The sequence below is a fragment of the Nycticebus coucang genome, chromosome 22, assembly GCF_027406575.1.
Source record: "Nycticebus coucang isolate mNycCou1 chromosome 22, mNycCou1.pri, whole genome shotgun sequence".
Taxonomy (NCBI): domain Eukaryota; kingdom Metazoa; phylum Chordata; class Mammalia; order Primates; family Lorisidae; genus Nycticebus; species Nycticebus coucang.
The window spans coordinates 2,797,296-2,803,295 of NC_069801.1; the positions used below are offsets into that span (position 1 = coordinate 2,797,296).

Genomic DNA, 6,000 nt, shown 5'->3' on the forward strand with positions numbered 1-6,000 from the left:
CTTAAATAAATACCAATTAATACTAAAACATTTAATTAAGGTTTAAGAGCCAGTGGAGATATTTATCTCTCGCATAGCTGTTAAGCCTCTCCAAATGCATTTTTAATGGTGATATAGCAGTTTGGTATCACACCCCTGTCTTCTCACTCTAACCTATGTGCACGCTTGGGACCCGCTGTGGCCGAGCCTGCTTTCCACCAGTAGGTTGCCCGCGATGCCCGCTGCGGCTCCCAGGCAGACATGTATCCGGCTTCCTCGGATCCAGCCTCTATGAGCAATGCCAGCCCATTCCTGCCTGATACAGCCTCTGAGGTGGAGCTGGATTGCTCTGGACAGAGACAAAATGAATCCAGCCTTCCTCTGCCCCCAAGGAAGGGGAGCTGGTGGACAGGCCAGCCTGGGTCCCTGGGCTAACTCCCTGCCATTTTTCATGTACCAGGTAAACTTCAGAGAAAGCTCATTAATGTTCAGCTCTTTCCATTTGACAAGGCCACTTCATTCCGAACAGAGCTCGAGCAGTCACAAAAGCTCTTGAATCCAAAGAAAGTGAGAAATCAATCACCAGGTATTATTTTCAAAAACACACTGGAGACATAACTTATAAAAAAAAAAATAAGAAATGCACCGGAGTCCTCCCACTTTTTCTCTTAAAAAAATACATGAATAGAATATCAAACTTTCGTTACTGGAAGGAACACATTTTTCAAAGCAACATCCAGACCATTCTGGAAACTGCTTTCTAAGCTGAGAACCGGCCCCAGGGAAATTGGGGGTGGGAGGAAATGGCCATTTCAGGTTGTGGAGAAAGTAGCCCCCAGGGAGGCCTGGCAATGGTCTGTTTGTTCTCTTTGTTTAGCAAAAGCAGACACTGACCCTTAAACCCAGTGACCTGGGGAATGTTTGCAACCTGGTGGGGCCGGACCAGGCTGAGAATCCCTTTCCAGGCAGCAGAGGGCGGAATTTATCCCGGATCTGGATCTGGAAGCAACTTAGGCACACAGCCTGAGTGGACACTGCCTTCAGCTGTGTGGTTCTCCAGACAGGGTCCCTGGGCCGGCCTGGGGTCCTTCCCAGCTGGCTTGGGCCCCTCAGTCTCTCTCCGGGCTGAGCGGCTCATGTGCTGAGTCTCTGGAACTGAGAAACCCAAGGACTCCCTACGTACTTAAGTTGGAGCAGCAGAATTTCAGCTGGAACTCAGGAACACGCCTGGAAGGTGAGTGTAGTCAGCCTTTGAGCCCTGCCCTGGGCCTGGTATTAAGACACCATCCCACCCTTTGCAGTGGCTCGGAGCTGTTCTACAAATGCCTATCAGGTGCAAGGTTGGAAGCATTTCTCTCTCCCTTCCTCTTCTGCTCATCCTGGGACCCTGAGTCAAAATGGAAGTCTGAAGACCTGGAGAGGATCCTCCCCTCGTGGCGCGGGCTGCCTGGTGCTGGGGGCTCTGGCTGCAGCCCCCATATATCCTTCTCCAAGTTGCCTTCCTCTCCACATCACCTGCAGGCAGTGCCCAGGGCCATCTCAGGCTGTGGAGGGTCAGTCTCGGGAACGGAAATGAGCTGATTCCTGCCCACACTGCTTCTCTGAGCTTCACACAACATCGATTTCCCACTGAGCAGGAAGCTGAGCAAACAGAAAGGAACCTGGCAGGGGACCCGCTCCCAGGGAGATGTCCTACCAGCCAGTGATGCGTCTCACACACATTCAGATAAAGCTCCTTGCAGACTGCCCTGCACCCAAAGAGGACCAGGCAGCGCACTCTCAAGGATAGAGGTGACAGAGCACCATCGTCCAGTCAAGGTGCCATCTGAGGAGGCCTCCCAGGGATGAGACCTTTCTAGCTGAAACCAGAAGGATGTGCGGTTGGAGATTTGCAGTCTGAGGTCGGAGAGCCACCTGGAAAACAGAGAGGGAGAGGGAAGAGTGAGAAGGGCAGAGGCAGAACACAACTGCGGGTGGATCCACTGAGCCAGTGCGGGAAACTCGGAAGCCTTTCCAATGGGAAGGTGGCAGGAAAAGTCCACCTGGGGACATCTGCGGGACAGTGGCCGGCCAAGGAAAGGGGCCTTGCTTCCCATATTAAGGTCAAGACCAAGGATGGGGAAGCAGTTCACACAGGAAACCTTTCTCATCTGGGCAGGTGTCTGACATGTGGCCCAGCCCTGGATGATTGGCATGAAAGATGGCTCTGTTGATAACCAGTAACCAAGAAAATAGAACAGCAGCTTATAGCAGGGACTGTCCCAGGCCACCAAGCCCAGCCTTTAGTGACCCCACATCTTTAATCTCTTTAAATTTTTTTAAAATGGGAAAAATATATATCGCATAAAATTTACATTTTAATACCTTTTAAGTGCACAGTTCAGCGGCATGAAGGGCAGTCTCACTGCTGTGTGGTCCGTCACCACCACCATCTTCACATCACTTATATCTTTCCAGAGGGAAGCTCTGTCCCCATCAACACTAATCCCCCTCCCCCACAAGCCCTGCTGACCCCCATTCTACTTCCTGTCCCTGTGAATTTGATGACTCTGGAGACCTTGTATAAGTGGAATCATAGTATGTCTCTCCACATTTTTTAACTTTCAAAAACTTAAAGTGAAGATGGATAAGCTGTATCTCCCTGCTAAATTGCTTCACTTTTAAAGCCTCCCCCAAATCCTGGAAATGTGGAGGAGGCCGGTGGAGCGGACACAGCTGGAGTAGGGCTACCAAGAGTGCTCCCACCCCAGTCTGGGAGCGTGTCCTGTTTGATTACGCGGGATGACACCTGTGCCCACCACAGGGGAGTGCACGCACCACTGTAGGCTCCATGGAGCTGCCCACACAGGTGTCATTTGGAGAGAGTCAGCAAGGTGAGGTCATGCTCTGTCATGCAGACTTGGGGGGACCAGCACCCTCACCTCCAGTCCTGGTTGGACAGGCTGTGACAGGCCGAGGCTCTGGGAGGGGACACGAAGCCCAGTGTTGTACAGGAGACACCATCCCAGGGCTGTAGCCTCATTGTCCCCGCCCAGGACACATCCTGCACCAGGGTCTTCCATCCCTCTGTCTCAGCCACAGTCAACACAGCCACTGTGGTGGCTTAGTTGATTCTGGAGGGGGAATGCAGTACCTGGACAGTGGCCCTGGGCCTAGGGAGCCACTGGACAGCCTTGCGTATGTCTTAGCTGCTGACACTCACAGGCTCCATGCAGAGGACCTGATCCCAGGTCTCCAGAGGTGGGCACAGGAATCTGACTTTGAGAAACGCCCTGACAGTGGGGCTGTGGAGCCGTTCTGGCCTCCTGCTGTGCCCGAGCTGGTGAGGATTACAGACCTGTCCGGTGCTGTTCCCAGCTTCATCCTGGGATCATGGGGCTGCCCTCACCCTCTGCTTTGTACGGTCTGTCTGGACAGGATGCAGTGGTGATGCTCTTTCTATTTGTTGAGAGTTCTGACTGCCTGTAGTCATGGGCCGCAGCTGGGAGCTGGGAGTGACAGCAGCCCTCCCTGCCCCTGACTCACCCACCTGGCTGAATTGTGCTGAGTTCAAGTTTACCTTGGTATACCTGAGCCCAAGAGGACTGTTGCTGTCTGACTCTCCGGTGAGCACACACCTGCTGGGTGGTCTCTTGAGCCTTCTATTTCAGGCCTGCTGAGGGTGGAGCTGTAGCCAGCTAACCTGACCTCCTGGAAGGTCACCTTTCTTCTCTGTTCAGCAAGGTCACCTGTTGGGACGACCCAGGAGGTGTTTTTCCTGATATAGCTGAGGCCTGTCTGCAGGGAGCCGCTAGCTGAGCGGGGGACAGAAACAGTTCAGGAGCGGAGCAGGCCCAGCTGCCCTCCGTGGGTGGGAGGCTGGACAGGGAGTGAGCAGTGGGTGGCCACACTCAGGCCAGCTGACCAGCATCTGTGTTGATGGAGCAGGTGGTCCCAGCTGCCCCTTGGGAAACACAGACCACGGCAGACCACGCTGATTCACACCAGGTTCACATCACTGGGATCCCCAGCATCGGTCCAGTTCCTCCCCAGTGAGGCCTTCCTTGGGTGTGAGTTACTGGAGCAGCAGAGCTGGGGGCCTGGGGAGCTCTGTGCAGGGGCTCGGCTAGACCGTGAGCCCCCACAGACTCACCCTGTGCTGAGCCTGCACCATTTAATCTTTAATCTCTTCCTGTTTTCTTTCCACACAGGATTCCGTGGGTGAACCTGTAAAAACAAACAAAACACAACAATACAAAACCTAAAACTAAGATATCTAAGGGGGAGGGTCCCCGACCTGCCACTTCTGTTTGCCGGCGGGAAACTCACAGAGCAGGACGCTCGAGGCCAAATATATTTTTGTAAAAATGCTCACGCCTATGGGTGACTGCCTTCTCCCGGAGTTTTCTTTGGAGAACAAAAAGAAGACATGCAAGAAAGAAACTGGGGTCAGAGAGAAAAGGCCGCCAAGCTACAAGGACAGGAGGAAGCACCCGAAACCGAGGATTTGTCCTATGATTCTGAACCTGTGCCAATAATACCATTATGTGCCACGTACTGACCCGAAGGCTCGGCGGCCACGCCGAAGCCCAGAGAGTCACTCGTAGAAAATCTTACAGAAAACCGGGGTGGGAACCTCTTCCGATAGAGTCGCTATTTCTGGTTACTATACATATATAAATATATAAATACACACAGACACACACACACACACTTTTTTTGTACTGTAGCAATTTTTGAAGATCTTAAACGTTCCTTTTTAAAAAAGAATTGTGTTATAGGTCACAAACTCTGATTTATTTACCATGCTTAGTACAAACAGAATAACCGGAGGTTTTCTACTTTGGCAAGTCACCTCACACACGCTCCGCTCACGCGCACACACACCCTCTCGCATATATATACACGCATATATTGGAAACACAGTTCCACAGGCGAGCATACTCTTTCTGGTGACCTGGTATTCCATCACCATCCGTCCGGGGCGGCAGCCTCGACCCAGACAACCAGGCCTTTAAGTGACACGTCCTGCATTTGCTAGATGTTTGGTGAGTGGCACCAAATGTGTGATTTGTTACCTTGGGCCAGAATTAAGAATGTCATGGTTTTTATATATGTATGTGTATATATATATATATATTTGTATGTGTGTGCTATATACACACATATGCATAAATATGATTTTCTTTTGCATTTAATTGTTTGAAGATGCTACCTAACAGCCACGTGCACATTTACCTTGCTGGCTGCTTATGAGCGGGGGCCCGCGCACCAGGCCGGGTGGGTGGTGGATTCTCAGACAAGTGTGTCACATGAGCATAGACTGAATTAAAGAAATTTTCCAGTTCCAAAAATTAAAGGAATACATCCTTACCGTGTGTGTGTATGTCCGGGCAGTACTCGGAAATGCGTGAGGACTCTGGTTTGTCTAAAAGTGAAAAATAATCCTCCACGCCACCGACCAAGCTGCCCCCTCGGGCAGTTCCCCTGCGAGTGCGTTCCGGGTCCCTGGCGAATGTATACCGTGTCCCCGCAAGTACGTGCCGTGTCCCCAGTGAGTGGGTGCGTGTCCCCGGTGAGTGGGTACCATGTCCCCAGTGAGTGGGTGCCGTGGCCCCGGTGAGTGGATGCCGTGTCCCCGCCGAGTAGGTGCCGGGTCCCCGGGGAGTGGGTGCCGTGTCCCCGCCGAGTGGGTGCCGTGTCCCCAGGGAGTGGGTGCTGTGTCCCCAGGGAGTGGGTGCTGTGTCCCCGCCAAGTGGGTGCCGTGTCCCCGGTGAGTGGATGCTGTGTCCCCGCCGAGTGGGTGCCGTGTCCCCACCGAGTGGGTGCCGTGTCCCCGGTGAGTGGGTGCCGTGTCCCCAGGGAGTGGGTGCTGTGTCCCCGCCGAGTGGGAGCCGTGTCCCCGGTGAGTGAGTGCCGTGTCCCCGGTGAGTGGATGCTGTGTCCCCGCCGAGTGGGTGCCGTGTCCCCGGTGAGTGGGTGCCGTGTCCCCGGTGAGTGGATGCCGTGTCCCCGGTGAGTGGGTGCCGTGTCCCCAGTGAG

At 53.3% G+C, this 6,000-nt stretch overlaps 1 protein-coding gene across 2 annotated transcripts in view; it reads left to right on the forward strand.

Moving 5' to 3' along the window:
- AJAP1 (adherens junctions associated protein 1) overlaps positions 1-4,741 on the forward strand; it is a 104,904-nt gene extending 100,163 nt beyond the window's left edge. For both annotated transcript variants that reach the window (XR_008377034.1, XR_008377035.1), the window contains exon 6: positions 4,170-4,741. The gene's annotated coding sequence lies outside the window, so the exon portion shown is untranslated. The remainder of the gene's footprint in view (positions 1-4,169) is intronic.
- Positions 4,742-6,000: the final 1,259 nt, after the last annotated feature.